The sequence below is a fragment of the Girardinichthys multiradiatus genome, chromosome 4 (assembly GCF_021462225.1).
Source record: "Girardinichthys multiradiatus isolate DD_20200921_A chromosome 4, DD_fGirMul_XY1, whole genome shotgun sequence".
NCBI classification, from domain to species: Eukaryota; Metazoa; Chordata; class Actinopteri; order Cyprinodontiformes; family Goodeidae; genus Girardinichthys; species Girardinichthys multiradiatus.
In genome coordinates this window covers 12,606,920-12,625,164 of record NC_061797.1, presented here as the reverse complement: position 1 = coordinate 12,625,164, position 18,245 = coordinate 12,606,920, and the positions used below count along the sequence as shown (strand labels likewise).

Below are 18,245 nucleotides of genomic sequence, written 5' to 3'. Positions count from 1 at the left end.
AGCATATATTCGGGGGTCCATCCCTTTTGGGCTGTTTTAGAGTCAAAAGGGTAGGCAACTCAAAATTAGGCAGGTATTCATAATGTTATGCCTGATTGGTGTTCATGCTTCTAATGAGCAGTAAGAAAGCAGCATCCATAGATTTAGGTCTGGCAGTGCATCCTCACTCCACAGGCTCATCAAAAATACATTTCTCTGATAACCCAGCTCAAGATCTTCTAATGTAATCTGAAATCCACTTTCCTTTCCTTTAGAGAGCACATAAATGCATCTACTGGCTGATCTGTTTGCATTATATGGCTTTCTTTTACGGTACTATCATAATAAATATGCTTCGCATGACCCGAGACAACCAAACAGCTCTGAGTGAAATGGTTCACTATGGCAGGAGTGCTTCTTCAAGCTCAGCAATGGGACTTCCAGAACGAGCTCCATGGAAGATGTGACAATCCAAAAAGCACACCACTCTCAGTCCACTAATCTACTGTCCAATAGACTCAGAGGAACATTCAAACTGCCTTTAACATCAGAGCTCGGCTTTTCCACGCAGGAAGTGGCAATTATCATTTAAAACGAGCGAGTGAAATGGAGCCGGCGGGGGAGATAAGTGCTGGAAGGAGAACCAGGGTCACCTTTTTCTCCTCTGATACAGACGTGCCCTCGCCTCAAATTATTCAAGCTTGACGGGTGAACAGTGGGACGCCGCTGCTTGAGAAACCTTTAAAGCGTCAATAATGAGCCGTGCGTCAGACTCAAAGCAATGTGATAGAAGCCCTGTTATAGAAACTGTGGAAGCCTCTATGGGTGTGAAAGTAAATACATTTACAGCTCTAAAATATAATGCCCACAAGACTACAGGAAAGTCTACAGGAAAATAGATTATACTAATCCCCTTTTGTTTTTTTTCCTGTGCTCCTGGGTTTAAGAGCTTTGCACACTTCCAATCCAATGATCTATTTAAGTCTAAAGAAGTTCGCTGACCAATCAAGAAACCCCTCTGATTAGAGCTCAACATTTTACTTTGGGTGGACACATCCTAAAAAAAAAAAAAAAAAAAAAGGAAAGAGGGAAGTGAAAATCATCTTGCTTCAGGCGCAGCAGCTGACTGACTGTCAAAGATCTCAATGAAAAGGTCCCCTGTTGCTTTATGAGCAACAAATGGCGGCCAAACAGGAAATAATCTCACTCGTCCACAGGGCTGCTAATGATGTCAGGGAAAGCTGTGGACAAACTCTGTACCGTGACAATGGACAGTTGAAGATTCATTGTTATGTAACCACACAATAGAGGCCTTTCTAAGGTCTGTGTGAGCATCAGTTTATCTTTTATCTGCTAATTACAACTTCAAACCTAAAGAGGTTGGCTGTGGCAGACTATTCATCTCATGACTTGCACGTCCAGTTTGGGTGGGGTGGGGGGGGGGGCTGCTGAATTAATCTCTGTGGTTAAACCGACATGAGGACTCATTTCTTTACGCGATCTGACAAGCAGGGCAATCAGGTTTAAAAGCGTATCAGATGACTGTATTCCGAGTCTGGTCCCTGTTTCACCTCATCAGGCCCAAAAAGTTGCAAACCAACTCTATGTTCAGGTATAAATCTCCATGACGGAAACTGCAAGTCTATTCACGTAGCTCGCTCCAGGTGGGAGCATGACACAGTTTGGCTGAGTCATTTGACAGCTCAAGGCAGTTTACCGTTTACCGTCAGCAGAGGTGTCGGCTGTAAAGGAGCACATAGAGCTCTACGGTGTCAACAGTTGAGTCTTTTCAGCTATTAGACTTTATAATAACCAAAAAATAATAGGACAGATGCTCTGTTGTGAAAAAGTATGTTCTGCTGTCATAGATTTTCTTTAGTTTTTTCATTTTTGGCACAATTAATTGTTTCAGATCGAACAAAATTTTATAATCCGACAAATATTAAATTACAAAATGCAGTTTTTTTGAGAAACAAAAAAACAAACCAACCTGGCTCTATGTGAAAAAGTAATTACCCCCTAAACCTAATAACTGCTGCCATCTAACATTTGCGCTAACTGGCAATCAGTATTTTACCACATTGGAGAGTTATAGAGCACTGGCAGCCTGTTTAAGATATTGCCAAAGCATCTTAATCAAATTAAAATCTGGACTTTGACTAGGCCCAGACCAAAACATTAGTTTTGCTTTATTTTTTGTTTTCTTTTAATTTTGAGTCATTTAGAGGTGGACTTGGTGGTGTGCTTTGGGTTACTGTCCTGCAGCATAACCCAGTGGCCTTCAGTTTAAAGTCACAAAGGGATGGTCAGACATCCTCCTTCAGGATTTTCTGGTAGGGGGCAGAATTCGTGGTTCTGTCGATTGTTGCAAGAGGTTCATCATACTACCACAACCATGTCTAATTGTTTATATATGATATTATTTTCCAGAAACGCAGTGTTAGTTTAACTTCAGATATATTTGGACCATGCCTTCCAAAAAGTACAACTTTGCCCACTCCTGGACAAGCCTTCTATGTGCTCTGGGAGTGATTTTGGTAGCAGACCATTCGCTGTTCCATGTTTTCTCTATTTGTGGATAATGGTTCCCATTGTGGTTCCGCAGAGGCCCCAAACCTTAGAAATGGCTCTGTAACCTTGTCTAGAATGAAATATGCGTTTCATCTGTTCTTGAATTTCTTAAGCTAGGGTCAAGATGTGTTCGTTTTCGACAACTTTTAGCCTACTTCATGTTGTCAAACAAGTTCTATTCAAGTGATTTCAAGAGGGTTTTGCAGCAATCATGCCTGGGTGTGAGTAGTGAATCAGTAAATGTAGTTAGTGACAATTAATTTATGATTTCACATGAGGGAAGATTACCTTTTTCACATTGAAATAGGGATATTTTGGAAAACATTTTCCCCTTAATAAAAGAAAATATTTATGAAGGGGAAAATTATTATGATTTCCTCAGGTCACCTTTGTCTTTTACAAATATTTGTTTCATGATCTGAAACATTTACATGTGAGCAAAAAACCAAAAAAAAAAAAAGAACAAAATTGTTAGGGGGCTTTTTCACAGTGCTGTAAAAGTATTCAATAAATGCAGCATATGGAATTTCGTTCTCAACCAAAAGCCTGTGTAAAACAAATGGAAGGGAAGTTTGATAACTAAAACAGATTAGGCAACATCTATTTCTTAGAAATATTCCTCCCATTTCTGTTCGTAGGAAAACTGAACTTTCTCCCCCATATTTTCAGCAGATATCTGGATAATCTCCATGCCTGATCACATATCCACCTATGCATTGTAGCAGCACAGACCCATTATGGTGTGAGTCATATTGTGCAGGTAAAATCTTTCAACTAGATCCAGCTTTTGCTGTGCCAACAGGTGCCCTTATGCAGTTTCATAACACTGTTATCTGAGAATGGAGTCAATCCAAAGGCTTTAAGAACCACGAGGAGATAAAGATCAAAATAGGGACTTCTTCATCCAATTTTCTATGCAGTAAAAGTCAAACAGAAAGGCACTTATTTGGCAAACAACCACCAAAGGCTGCATATGTCTGAAATGTGGGGTTTTAAATGCAACACTTGCTTTGACATTTCTTTTTGTTGGTGCACAAGATAAGACAAACCAGAAAAAAGAAGCTACAAAGAAACATCAAAACTGATCCAATGTAAGAAGGTCCTCTGCTGCTCATCCAGTAGCACTCACACCAACCTTTGAATCAGCCAAAAATGACTTCATGTCAACCAGTATAATGCCAAATAGGAAACTAGGTTAGGTGACTTACAAAAGTATTCAAACCTGTTCAATTCTATTTATTTTCTCTGATAGCCCCATAAAGTAGCACATAATTGTGAAGAGGAAGAAAAAGGATACATGATTATCATTATAGTCACAAGTCATTTATTCTGACACCCCCAACTAAAATCTAGTGCAAGAAGTCACCAAAGTTCACCTGTGTGTAATTTAATCGCCATACCTCTGGAAGAGCTGCAAACATCAACAGCTCAGGTATGAAACTTGGTCAACAGGACAACTATGAGCTGTGCACACAACAAACCTGGTCTTCAGGGAAGAGCAGCAAGGAGAAAGCCAGTTTTAGAGGGCCCATTTGCCACAGCCCATGTAGTGGACACAGTTAACATGTGGAAGAAGGTGCTCAGGTCAGATAAGACCAAAATTGAACTTTATGCAAAATGCTACGGAGGAAAAGTAACAGTACGGGTCAAAGTTAGCAAAAGAACACAGACTGCGGTGGAGGTTCACCTTCCGGCAAGTAAACGACCCCAAACACAAATCCAATGGCGAATATGTGGCAAGACTTGTAAATGGACATTCAGAGAGCTCTTTTGATTTTGTAAAGAATGAGCAAAAATGTATTTTTAGATGATCAAAGCTGGTTGAAACAAACCCCAAAATTCTTGCAGCTGTAAATGCAGCAAACGTATTGATTGTGTGTGTGTTTGTTGGGGGGGTTGGTTAAATTCTAATATAGACTACACTGTTTTTCTATTTGTAACAAAAAAAAATTTTTTTTAACCATTTACCCTTTTCGTTACACTTCACAATTAAGTCCAAATATGTGTCAATGTATCACAAAAGAATTCAATAAAATACCTGAAGTTTGTGGTTGTAAAAAAGTTCATGCGCTATTAATACTCTTGCAGGTTGCTGGACATAAGCTACCATTAACAAGGAGGAGAAACTAAACATCACCATTCTTTTTAAAACACCTCATAAATCCACCACACACTCTGTGGAAAAATCTAGATTCTCGATTTTTATAGCTGCATAGTTCCATGAAAAAAATCTGATTTATTGGTCAAGATTGTGTGCACAAGCAAGGACTTTGACTCCAGTTTCACACGCTCAGCATACAGACATTAAGTGAGAATATATACAAAAGCTGAAGAAACATCATGTACATCCAATACTTTTACCTTTTTTAATAAAAGCAGGTTGTGGTAGTGCAAATATGCTTATTTTGTTTCACAGCAGAATAACCACTGTGGCTGTGAGGTGTTCATTGTGTTCATCATCCTGGGGGAAGAAACTGACTCTGTGGCAGGTGGCATTTGTAATCAGCATCTAAACAGTTTGTGTCCAGGATGTGTGCGATCTGCAGAGATTTTAGCTGCCCTTTTCCTGATCCTTAACCAGTACAAGCCTTGGATGGAGGGAACATCAGCTCTGATGGTCCTCTCTGCTAACCTAATTGGTCGTTGCAGTTTGGACCTGTCCTGTTTTCTGGATGAGCCAAACCACACAGAGATGCTATGCACAGCACAGACCCAATAATGGCCATGTAGAAATTGAGTGCAGAAATGTTTTCATTATAAAAGTCATGGTTTATCTTTTCCCCTGGCCTTTCTTGAAAACAGCTGAGGAAGAACAGAGGAGATGTAAAATTTCTCTCTAGAGAAGAGCATCTTACGCAACATGTTTCCATCCACAGACAGCCTCCTCATTTAGGAACTCCTGTGAGCCACTGCAGAGTGCACTCTGTCCAACCTTCAATACAGGGTTACAGCAGTGATATAAACCCACTTTAGCTGGAAACCTGCTTCTGTGTGGTATGGACCTGAGCTTCCAGCTACAGTAACTGTCAATATCCAGGGTTCTAGCCAGGAATTTTTATGAGCGTGGCGGGGGCGTTTATACTCACCCTTCGAAGCTAACATTATTTTAGAAAGATTTATCATTTCAGCGTAGCGGTAGCGAGAACCCTGATAGTAGATAAAGACAAACAGAAATTTTCATTGCTCTAAAGTCTAGCTTGGAGTTACTGAAGAAATAAAACTAAAGAACTAAAAGAAAAGATTATAGCTCAAGATCACTGATTTTACAACACAATACAAAACAGCACAAAACCCACATTAGAAAACAACAATACCGCCTCAGTCGGAGTCGATATTTTCTGCAGCTCTAGCTAAGTGCAGCTTCAAGCTTCAAACAATACAGTGTCTTGCAAACATTTTCAAACCCTTTGAACCTTTTCCAATTTTTTTTATATCAATTGGGATTTTTTGCAACAAATCAAGACAATGAGGAATAAAGGATACATGGTTTGCAGTATGCATTTGTATTAAGCTCCCCTGAATAAATACTTTGGAGAACATCTTTTCAGTGCTGTGATAGCTCCAAGTCTTTTGGGCTAGTTCTCTACCAGGTTTGCACATCTAGAGACTGAACATTTTGCCCATTCTTTGCTGTCTCAAGAAGCATTTTTAAGTCTTGCAGACTCATTAGATTGCAGTCTGGACTTTGACTATGCCCAATCTAGCACAGGAATAATGCTTTGATTTAAACCATCCCATTGCAGAGCTGGTTATATTTTTTAGGGTTGTTGTCCAGCTCGAAGGTGAACTTCCACCCCAGTTAAATCCCCACAGCATGATCCACCATGTTTCACTGTGGGACTGGTGTGATCAGGTAGGTTACCATCACACAGAGCTTTGATTGTACGTCATTTTTTTACATTTTGGCCTCATCAGACCAGAGCACCTTCTTCCACATATTTGTGTCACCTTTATGGCTTGCAGCAAGCTACCAAAGGAACTTATTGTCTGGGTACGTTTGCAGTTGCTTCATACACTTTCCCATTCTTAGATGATAGATTAAACAGTGTTCTGAGAGATGTTCAATGCTTGGGATATTAGTTTATACCCCAACTATGCTTTAACCTTCCCACAGGTTTTTCCATTAGCTGTCTGATGTGTTCCTTGGTCTTGATGATCCCGTTAGTTCAATAATGTTCTCTAACAAACCTCTTTCACAGAACACGCTGAGATTAAATTAGACAAAGACAAACTCTTTTTACATGAAATCAGAGCGCAGTTGGTTAACCTGGCTCTTATTTAGGGGTATTAAAGTATACAAATAAAAATGTACGTCACAGTTTAAAAATGTTGCCTGCAAAAACATAAAAAAATAAAAGCCATTTATGCTTTTTATTTTACTTTACAGTTGTGCAACACCCTGTGTTGGTCAAACACATAAAACCCTAATAAAATGCAGTGAAGTTTACAGTTTAAATATGTCAAAATGTGGATAAAGTTTATGAATATGTTTGCAAGGCACTGTAAACACAACCAGAATTAAATGCAAGGCTTTAAATTTGCAGAACAAAAAAAATCCATATCCTCAGCAAAACCACTTGGAATATCATTTGCTTTCAGAGTCCTGCTCTGGCCCGGCACCTAAACCCCTGCAGGGCCTGGAGGGGCTTCTCAACAGGATCTGTAGGTTTATGCCGAATATGAATGGCCAAGCAACTGGCAGACAAAGACTGTGTAACAGCACTGCAGAGAGAGGCAGCAAGCAGGGCAACAGCCAAGTTTCCCTGAATGCAAATAGTACCATTAAACCTTCTCACCAATGTGTAAAGACTTAAGTGTGACTTTTTGCAAATTCCTCAGCCTGAGGCGCCATCACTGCCAGATTCTTTTGTCAAACCTCAGGCACGATAAAACCCTGCATGCTTTAATTTTTTTTTATAAACACCCTGCTATTCCAGTAGCATTGGCTTGAAGTGTTCTGGAGGATCTCTTGTTTAGATAATGGAAAGACAGCTTGGTTCAAGCCTGTTCCGTCCCTGGATGGGTCCTGGACCCAGCCCAGAAAATGACAATTTTCCCACATCTCAGCCCTGTACGAAAGGCTGCTGGGGGACTCTAAACAAGCAAGTTCCCATCAGTTTGAGCTGAGTGATCCTAATCCCTCTGGATGCCAAGTTATTAGGGGTTAAAGCAGCAGAGTATCTCTCAACGACCCAGTTTACCCCCTCCAACTCTTTACCACAACTTCCCCACATGCTGACCATTCTTCTGAAGTTGTGGGTGGAGTGTTGGATGGGTGGGCTTTTGTTTTGAGCTGCTTGAATGTATGGGTGGGGGTCTGCGTAATTACAAGAAAAAAACGTGAGGCAGGATGGGTTTATCCTTGAATTACAGGAAAAAAACCCTAGTCAGTCTCCAGCTTTCTTGTCATAAACTATCAGAAGGAACGGCTCCAGTGGTCATTTACAGTCAGAACCTAACAAGGCGTATCACCACAATGCAAACACAAGACAGCCATCAGAGCTCACATCCATCATAATCAGCAGATTTTGCTCCAACAGCTCAGGATAAAAAGCAAGAAGCTGACTTTATGAGGAGATATCGGCAAAAACCAGATCCAGAGCAAAGGTGATGCTTTATCCAGGGTCACGCTGAGTTTGCTTTACAGACAACTAGAGTGATATGTGCAGGACGTCAGAGTAAAACAAACCTACAAAGAGAAGATTAGGACCGGACTGAGGTATTTACAAAGCTTGCGACTGCTTAAGGCACCCTGCTTGCCCAGAATAGGTAGACCAATCCAACAGTTGCACAAAAACCTTCATAGTTTCATTAGTTATGTGATTTAAAGCTAGCATCATTATTTCTGCACACATTGATGGTTTGTAAATAAATCAGATAGACCAGCTAACAGAAGCTCTTTTCCATGGTTGCATGTGAATGTAACATCAAATGCTGCCCCTGCTGCAGAATGCATAAAAAAATACAAAAAATATCAAGCGAAATAGACTCAATGCAGCTGCTGTTCCATGCCAGTAAAACTCAGAAAATCAAAGAGGTGAATGTAAACAGTGGAAATGGGTTTACCATTGCACGTGTGGATAAACACTAAGAAGTTTTGTGTTTTTACATTTCCAAAAGAAAAACCTTTCTTCACACGCTGACCACTTGTTCTGAGCATCAGACAAATGATTAAATATGGATCCAGTGATATCAAGTTATTTTGTAACAATGTCTTTGAAAAGCAATAATGCATAGATGTAATATTTGGTTTAAATTCACTTCTGAGTTCTGCCATCACTGTCCTTTATGCCAACTAGTGCATCACACATGCTCAGATATTAAGAAGGTAAACAAACAGCTAAACTGAAGAACTGCCGCAAACGTAGCCATTGCCAAACCCATTCTTTATGCACAGCATAAAGACTGCATTGTAAAGTCAGTTATAATAATAATAAACATTACTAAAAAACATCAGAACATTTGGGAAATGTTGCATATACACTGTGAGCATCTGGCAACTCCCAATGGGAATATGTTTTTTCCAAAAAGATCATGTTGTACAGAAGAAGACTTTAAGCCTGTGATTTAGATATTTAGATAATAGATTTTGTAGGAAAGCAGGTGTTGTCTCCTCCCATTTCAGTAAGTGCTGTCTAAATTTTATGTGTGGAGTGCACACAAGGCAAGACCATTAGGAGAAACTTTGGTTTAAATTAACAAACATGCTTCTTCTGCAAGGAAGCATCATCTACATTTTGGAAAAGCCCAGAGAGAGTCCTGACTTGGAACTGGCAGATAATCTGTCCAGGCAACTAAAGATTAGGGTGTTGGCAAGCAGGCCTTCCAACCTCAAAGACTTGGAGATCATCACCAAAAATAATTTATCAAAATACCAGCGGAAAAATGCAAAAAGCTGGGCAGCAATTAAAAGAAGGGTTTGATTGCTTTAAGCCAATAAAAACAAGATTTTTTGAAGAAGGGTACAAATATTGTTCTTTTCAAGATTATTACTTTCTTTTATATTGTTGTATTATATTTTGAGAGACACCCACCTCATCAGAAACAATGAAAATAGTATTACACCTACACCTGCCAGGGGTATGAATAATTTGGGGCTTAACTGTATAATTGAGCATGAACTTCATAAATATTCACGTCTTGTGCCCTATAGACCTTTATATCTAGCAATACCCCCCCTGGCTTCATCCAACCTTGGGAGGGCTCTGGAAAAAACAAATGTTTGGAGAAAAGAATATCAGGACACAAGACAGATGCTGCTGAAGGAGAGAAAGGTTGAGCAGAATCAGTCCTGGCCTGTGGTCTTGTATGTGTGTGAAGTATTACGGATCATGCAGCAATCTCTCCTGTTTGTTATTTGTGGTTTAGTTTGGGTTGGATGCAAACAGCAACCGTTTCCCCACAAGAGTAGAGAGAAAACAGAAGGACTAGTGTATAAGGCTTCCTCTCCACCTGCACGACCAGCACAGCAGGGCTTATCATCTCAGTTTGATTACTTCTTTCTTCTGATCTAGGAGCTGTAATTTAGTCAGAAAGCAGCCAGACATGAGAGGAAACAGGAACTCTGAGGTGATTCAGGACAGAACAAGAAGAAAAACAGCCTAACAGACTGGACAGCTTGTTAGAAAAAGAGATCATGTTTAAATAAAAAGGTCATAGCTTAGAATATGAAATCAACATTTTCCGTAGGACTCAGAAATTCCCCCCAAAAATTCTATTTCTCTTCCATTTCAAAAAGCGAAAACCTGGCGTCCGATATGTGTGGATAACAAAATGTAACCCAGCGGAGACAGAGAGAGCTTACCTTCCGCAGAGAACACCAGCCGGTCTCTGGATAAAAGTCTCAGAAATGGACCCACATTTACGAGTAAATCCTCAGAATGCGCTCAAATCTGGCTCCAATCAGTGCCGGAGAAGCGGCGTACATCCTCCCATCATGTGAAAGCAAACCTGTCCCACTACAAACTGAACGCTGCTCCGTTTTCAAGCCTTCAAACTTTAGCTCCACCCTCAGCACACGCTGTCTGCGTCCAGCACACATCCCAGCTAAGCGCAATCGCTGCACAGACTCCGCAGGAGCGGCTGCGGTTCCTCATACAGGGAGAGGGATAACTAATGTCACCTAAAACCTGAGAGACCCTTAATGGGACAGCTTGCCACATTCGGTTGCCAATAGGGGATTTGTTAAAATAAATAAAACAAACTTTAGTTTTGAAATATTTTAGAAAAGATACATGAATTACTTTGATTTGTGTAAGAAGATTCTAAGAAATTCAGCGTTTTTTCTTTTGATATATCTCCATTAAGATACAGGAACAATTATTCAGTAATGATTAAAATCTCACATTAACTACGTTATTTATGCACCTATTTATTGTAACAAATCCCAACACAACGTTTTGATTAGAATTGAAGTGAAAATGTCGGTTCAGTCAACTCATTTGTCATGTGCAGTGTCCAGCTGAGGACTGTGAGGCTGACATGTTTAACACACTCACCAGCCACTTTATTAGGTACACCTGTTCAATTGCTTGTTCAGACAAACTGCCAATCAGGCAACATGCCAAAAACAATGCATTCTGGCATTTAGACATGAGGAAAGTGGGATTAAAGTCGCTTTGAACGTTGCTTGGTTGTTGGGGATAGATGGACTGGGCTGAATATCTCAGAAACTAATTGGTTTTTCACACACAGCCATTGTCCGGTTTACAGAGATTGAAGAAAGAAACTATTCCATGAACAATGATTCCGAGGACAGAAAAGCATCGTTTATTTCAGAGGTCAGAGGAGAACGGTTGGAATGGGCCAATATGATAGAAAGACAACAGTCAATCAAAAACCTACTGTCATAATGGAGCGTTTCTTTAGACTCGGAGGAGAAAACAACCACAATTTTAGGGTAGCGTTTTAACAGATTTATTTGCGAAGGAAAATGAACGGAGGCAAGACAGGAATCCAGACAGCGACAGCAAGGGGAATGGTTCTTCTCTGGAAAAGAAGGCGACAGGTTATGGATGATCCAGGAGAATTGGAAGGTGTTTTTTTTTGGAAGATTTATACAGGGACTTACAGCCAGAGTGATGATGGTTCTGCTGGGGAGGATAGTCCTTCCTCTGTGGTGGAGGTTGGCAAGATGTGTGAGGTAAGCAGCAGTTTCTTTTCTTTACCCTTAGTTCTCTAGTGGCATCTCAGCTTGAGCATTCCCATGTAGGAGGGTGGACAAGCAGGTTACAACAGTAAGAAAACCCTTCCAGGCCGGGGCCAGTAGCTGAGGAGGCAGGGAGACTCACAATAGGGGATGAGGAGCAAACCCTGGGGCTGACTCAGAACCTGGTCACAGGACTGGAATCCTTAAAAAGATCCAACTGGCAGGGTCACTGAAAAAGTAGCGACGGGCTGACGTCTCCCTCCTGTTCTCAGCTCCTTAAGAAGCCCAGTGATTAGACCCTTATGAGCAGCACCTGCCAGAGAACGCTCTAGAGCAGAGGGTGAAAAGAAACACACACACACACACAAACTGCGCACCAACACAGAGCCCTGACACCTGCTAGTTGCAGACAGGGTACGTCGAATACACAACACATCAAACCTTAACAAGGACATATGCAAAATCCACTTTTTTAGACATCAGATACATTTTGTTGTGTACTTGGAGTCTGTAAGAGAGCAGGAAAGTTGAATTTAGTCTCTCCAGTTGCTGCATAGATACAGGTCCTTCTCAAAATATTAGCATATTGTGATAAAGTTCATTATTTTCCATAATGTAATGATGAAAATTTAACATTCATATATTTTATATTCATTGCACACTAACTGAAATATTTCAGGTCTTTTATTGTCTTAATACGGATGATTTTGGCATACAGCTCATGAAAACCCAAAATTCCTATCTCACAAAATTAGCATATCATTAAAAGGGTCTCTAAACGAGCTATGAACCTAATCATCTGAATCAACGAGTTAACTCTAAACACCTGCAAAAGATTCCTGAGGCCTTTAAAACTCCCAGCCTGGTTCATCACTCAAAACCCCAATCATGGGTAAGACTGCCGACCTGACTGCTGTCCAGAAGGCCACTATTGACACCCTCAAGCAAGAGGGTAAGACACAGAAAGAAATTTCTGAACGAATAGGCTGTTCCCAGAGTGCTGTATCAAGGCACCTCAGTGGGACGTCTGTGGGATGGAAAAAGTGTGTCAGAAAACGCTGCACAACGAGAAGAGGTGACCGGACCCTGAGGAAGATTGTGGAGAAGGGCCGATTCCAGACCTTGGGGGACCTGCGGAAGCAGTGGACTGAGTCTGGAGTAGAAACATCTAGAGCCACCGTGCACAGGCGTGTGCAGGAAATGGGCTACAGGTGCCGCATTCCCCAGGTCAAGCCTCTTTTGAACCAGAAACAGCAGCAGAAGCGCCTGACCTGGGCTACAGAGAAGCAGCACTGGACTGTTGCTCAGTGGTCCAAAGTACTTTTTTCGGATTAAAGCAAATTCTGCATGTCATTCGGAAATCAAGATGCCAGAGTCTGGAGGAAGACTGGGGAGAAGGAAATGCCAAAATGCCAGAAGTCCAGTGTCAAGTACCCACAGTCAGTGATGGTCTGGGGTGCCGTGTCAGCTGCTGGTGTTGGTCCACTGTGTTTTATCAAGGGCAGGGTCAATGCAGCTAGCTATCAGGAGATTTTGGAGCACTTCATGCTTCCATCTGCTGAAAAGCTTTATGGAGATGAAGATTTCATTTTTCAACACGACCTGGCACCTGCTCACAGTGCCAAAACCACTGGTAAATGGTTTACTGACCATGGTATCACTGTGCTCAATTGGCCTGTCAAATCTCCTGACCTGAACCCCAGAGAGAATCTGTGGGATATTGTGAAGAGAACGTTGAGAGACTCAAGACCCAACACTCTGGATGAGCTAAAGGCCGCTATCGAAGCATCCTGGGCCTCCATAAGACCTCAGCAGTGCCACAGGCTGATTGCCTCCATGCCACGCCGCATTGAAGCAGTCATTTCATCCGTATTAAGACAATAAAAGACCTGAAATATTTCAGTTAGTGTGCAATGAATCTAAAATATATGAATGTTAAATTTTCATCATGACATTATGGAAAATAATGAACTTTATCACAATATGCTAATATTTTAAGAAGGACCTGTATCTTTATATTCGGTTCGAGTCATATTTTTCAATCCCTTCAGTTTTCTCTGTTTTTCTGTGTGACTTTTCTTGAACTATTACATCACAGTATTTGATGCAGAACAGCTAAATAAGGTCATGGACTTCTAACTAACCAATTTAACATATCCGCGAGTAGTCCAACCTCAAGTATGTTGAAGCTGTAAGTGGATAAGTGTGAATGTTCGGTTGTTGGGTGTATTAACCCACATACCGTAAATTCCGGATTATAAGCCGCAACTTTTTTTCCACACTATGAACACTGCGGCCTATATAACGGTGTGGCTAATGCATGTTTTTTTTTCATGCCGCCAAAAACATTTTGGCTGGTAACAGTCGACCAATCAAATTGATGAGTAGTTCACAGAGGTCCAAAGAACTTGTGCGATATATCAAGAGCACTTTCACAATTAAATTACCGGTATTGTAAATCAGTCATTTATATTTACCCTCATCAACATGGAAAATTACCAACGGGTTTCGAAAGGCTGGACTGCTGCGTGAATAAGGGGACCAGCTGCGCTCAAGTGAGAGCGACAACGAAGAGGCTGAAGTGAGTGACGAGATCCTGAGGCTGTTCAATTCGGACACTGAAGAAGAGGACTTTGATGGTTTCAGTGCGCAGGAAGAAGATGAAGAAGGCGATCAATGACTTTTGACCTGGTAGGCTGCAGTGTATATCAATCGTTAGGAGATATTCAAATGTTGTTTGTGCACTGTTCAGTAAAAAAGCATTAGCAACGAAATTTGTGTGTTACTGATAACGTACGTATATTTAAAGGTAGCCGTGTTACAGGCACTGTTAAAAAAAAAGCATTTGCAATATGCATTTGTTTATATTACCACACGGATTAAATTAAAAGTTAAAACATCCTCACGCGTAATATCTTATGGGGTAAATATCTCATATTACAAACCCGTGGCTTAAAATCCGGTGCGGCCTGTATAAGTACAAAATTGGTTTTCTTTCTAAAATTAGAGCACCAGGTGAGCTCTGTAGTCCGGAATTTACGGTCATTCATTTCATTGTTCCTTTCAAAGTGCCTGGTTAAATATTGTACCCACATCTGTGGGGATATTTCTCTTTGCGCAAGCACTTCAAGGACGAGTCCCTTCAGCAACCTCCGCCAGGATCAAGAAGGATTTGCTGAAAGACTTCATCTGATTAAGGGGTCAGTTCCTTCTGTCTATGGAATCTGCAGATAAAGCAATGTGGTAAGCTGCAAATACCGCTAAAAAGACAACAAACTTTATTTTAGACATGAATTTATTGTGTGTTGATATGACACCCTGGTCATTGTTTTTATAGCAGTAGCATCGTGCATTCTGCTTATGTTAGTGCTGTGTGCTGCTTTTAGCTCCTTGAGGACATAACCGTACTGCATGTTTTGAATAGAACTATTACATAAACAGTTTGGTATTGTTTTACCGTTTTTGTCTTGTTTCTGCACCACTAGCTATATGTCTTTTATCAAACTACAAAAATGGGCGAACGGGGTGGAGTGGAACGCTCTTTGACCTGAAGGGAGCCAGGATCTGAAGCGACTCACAGCATTTAAAGACGCACACCAGAACAGGGGTAAAAGAGGGGCGTGTGAAGCTACAGTAACAAGAAACTCACACCAAAGCTTTGCGGTTCCATTCTATATAGACCACAACTGAATGATTTAAGTGGCAAAAGGAAGGATTAAAAAGTTTGATATGTCTCGTTTAAATCAGATGGGCAACAACAGCACCCCTGTCAGCAAAAAACAGGAAACTGAGCCCACAGCTGCCTGGTACAATGAGTCTTGATTTTGGCTGCAACATTCAGATGGCAGGGTCAAAGCTTGGTGTAAACTGCATGGAAGCAAAGATCCATCCTGTCTTGTATGAATGGTTCAGGCCAGCGTTATGGTGGATAATTTCTTGACACACTTTATACCAATTGAACTACATTTAAAAGTAGCAGCCTACCTGAGTTTTGCTGCTGACCATGTCCATCATTTTATGTCTACCATGGACCCATCTTTGCAGCTGGGTAATGCACCATGTCATGGCTAAAAATGGCTTAACTGTTTAGCTCAGACCGTGATGTTGTATGAAACAAATGTCCAACATGGAGTCTGTATTTAGTACTATCAGTGAAGCAGATTGTTTTAGGAATTGTGATTTCCTTGTCTTAGAATATTGGAATGTTGACAAGAGTCTGGTGATTCAAATGTTCCATATTCTATTTTCTTTTTTCCTTGTAAGCTCTTGGTAATTAATGCAAATTCCACACAGTAGTTTCAAGACTGCTTAATAAGCATGTAATGCCCAATTCTCTGCCCTCATTAAAATAAGGTGAAACAGTGACACAGTTTAAACACATACCAAATGTTTTGTGACAGAATAATGAACTGCCTGGTGTTGAGTTTATGTATCGTCATGTCTTCTCCTCAGTCATGCAGGATGAGTGAAGATTTATCTTCAGAGTGTGTAAAACTTACTTAGTATACAATGTTTTTTGTGCCGCATGAAGCAGAAAATGGAGAGAAAATGCTCTGATTTTTTGCAGACTGAAAGTTCTCTTTTTTTGTCACCCTTGACATCAGTTATCCTCTTTATTCCCAGGGCTTCCTTGCAGACATCAAGCAGTGACTGACAGTTGAGCGTGTCCACCACAAAGAGAATGAGGAAGGATTATATACAAAGGCAAAGACCTGGGCACATCCAAACTCAGCCATTCATGTAATCTCTTTTTTCTCACAGTTCTTTCTGAGTAAAAAGAACTGTGAAAGTTAAGTTGTCTGGTTTCCCTTTAATAACTTAATGCAACAGCAAGTCATGGCCTTTCTGTTTTGCTCAGGAAATCCAGTAGAAATGATCTTAATAAAAGCTCATGTATAACACAAAACAGCTGCAGGGGACAAGATAGTCTTATGATTAATCTCCAACTTCATGCTGTCAGCGACTCTAAACAACATGGGAATTTGTCGGATATTTTAAGGAAATGTGATGACAACAACTAAAAGCAGCGGCTGCATTCTAATAGCTCAGCTTGATAGTTTGGTCAGAAAATGTTGATGCTATCTGAGTTGTTTTGCGTGGCAATTTTTCTGATAGAGTAGGTAGAGGATATGTCTGTATTCACAGCCTCCAGCCACCCCTGGAAAAATAATTGAAAGGAAGAGGTAACCTTATGACAGCTCTCCCATTTTGCTGGCTTTTTGTCCCACACCTGCTTTAGCTTTCACTATAAAAGTCTCTTTACATTTCCCCGATAGGCTGGCACCAAATCAAAGTTTCTCCTCCTTATCTGCTGAGACCTTGGTAATCCTTCAAATACAAACAGGGATTACCTCTGAGATGATTAAAATCCTCAAACGTATGCTGAAAACAGGCTTTCAACAACAGGGGGTGGACATATACTCAGCAGACAGACAGTGCTCTGCAGATTGTTCATACCTCTTGAACTTTTTCACATTTTTACAGTCACAAATTATTTGTTTATTTTATTGAGATTTTTAGACAAAACACAAACTACAACAGAATTATGAAGTGTAAGGAAAACGATACAAGGTTCTTAACGTGTATATTTATTCATTCCACTTTACTTGGAAACCCCTAAAGGAAATTCCATACAACCAACTACCTTTAGATGCTCTCCAGTTACTAATTATATGTTGTTGCCTGTATTTATTTTAATTTCAGTATATGTTCTGTGAAGGCCTCAGAGGTTTGTGGGAAAACATTAGTAAACAAACAGCATCATAAAGACCAAGGGACACCGTAGTAAGGTAAGGAGATATAATTGTGGATAAGTTTAAAGCAGATTTAGGTTGTTAAGCAATATCCCAAACTTTAAACATCTCATAGCGAACTGTACAATGCATAATCTGAAAATGGTAGGTCAATTCAAACCTACCAGGAAATAGCTGCTTTGCATTCACTTCATAAATATGACCCTCATATAAGGAGTGGTAAGAAGAAAATCATATCACATCCCAATTGCAGTTTGCAACAAGCAAATAAAATGGACAAACGTGCAAGATTGTGCCCTGACTGACTGAAACAAAATACATTATTTTTGGCCTTTGTGAAAAACACTATCTATGGTGGAAAACTTGCACTGCACATCAACATAAATATACTGTGAAACACAGTGGTGGCAGCATCATGCTTCTGGCATGCTTTTTGTCAGGAGGAACAGAGAAACTGGTCAGAGGTGATGGGAAGATGGATGGAGTTAAATACAGGGCAATAATGGAAGAAACCTATTAGTGTGCTAATGATTTGGAATTGGGGTGGAGGTTCAACTTCCAGCAGCATAGCGACCCTGAACATGTAGTTATAATGGAACAGTCCAGGTCAAAGTATTTCATGTACAATCCTAACACAGGGCTTGTGGCGACAGGGTTTGTCCTGTAACCGGTGGGTTGCTGGTTCGATCCTCCGCTGTGTCAATACCTGCTGATGGTGGTCAGAAGGCTCGGTGGCGCCTTACTTCTGTAGTGTGACCCAGGGCAGCTGTGGCTACAATGTAGCCTACCCTACC

The 18,245-nt window shown here is 40.6% G+C and overlaps 1 protein-coding gene and 1 long non-coding RNA gene across 3 annotated transcripts in view; one reads left to right on the top strand and one right to left on the bottom strand.

Annotated features, from left to right (window-relative positions):
• LOC124866487 (semaphorin-4B-like) overlaps positions 1–18,245 on the bottom strand; it is an 83,185-nt gene that overhangs the window by 47,101 nt on the left and 17,839 nt on the right. Inside the window, exon 1 of one of the 2 annotated variants that reach the window (XM_047362287.1) lies at positions 10,355–10,902. The exons of the other annotated variant lie outside the window; for it this stretch is intronic. The gene's annotated coding sequence lies outside the window, so the exon portion shown is untranslated. Of the gene's footprint in view, positions 1–10,354; positions 10,903–18,245 lie in introns of those variants that run through there. 2 annotated transcript variants of the gene reach the window in all.
• On the top strand, positions 11,110–16,604 carry LOC124866488. The gene is made up of 2 exons (XR_007037838.1): positions 11,110–11,692; positions 16,322–16,604. It is a non-coding gene; the product is annotated as an uncharacterized LOC124866488 (long non-coding RNA).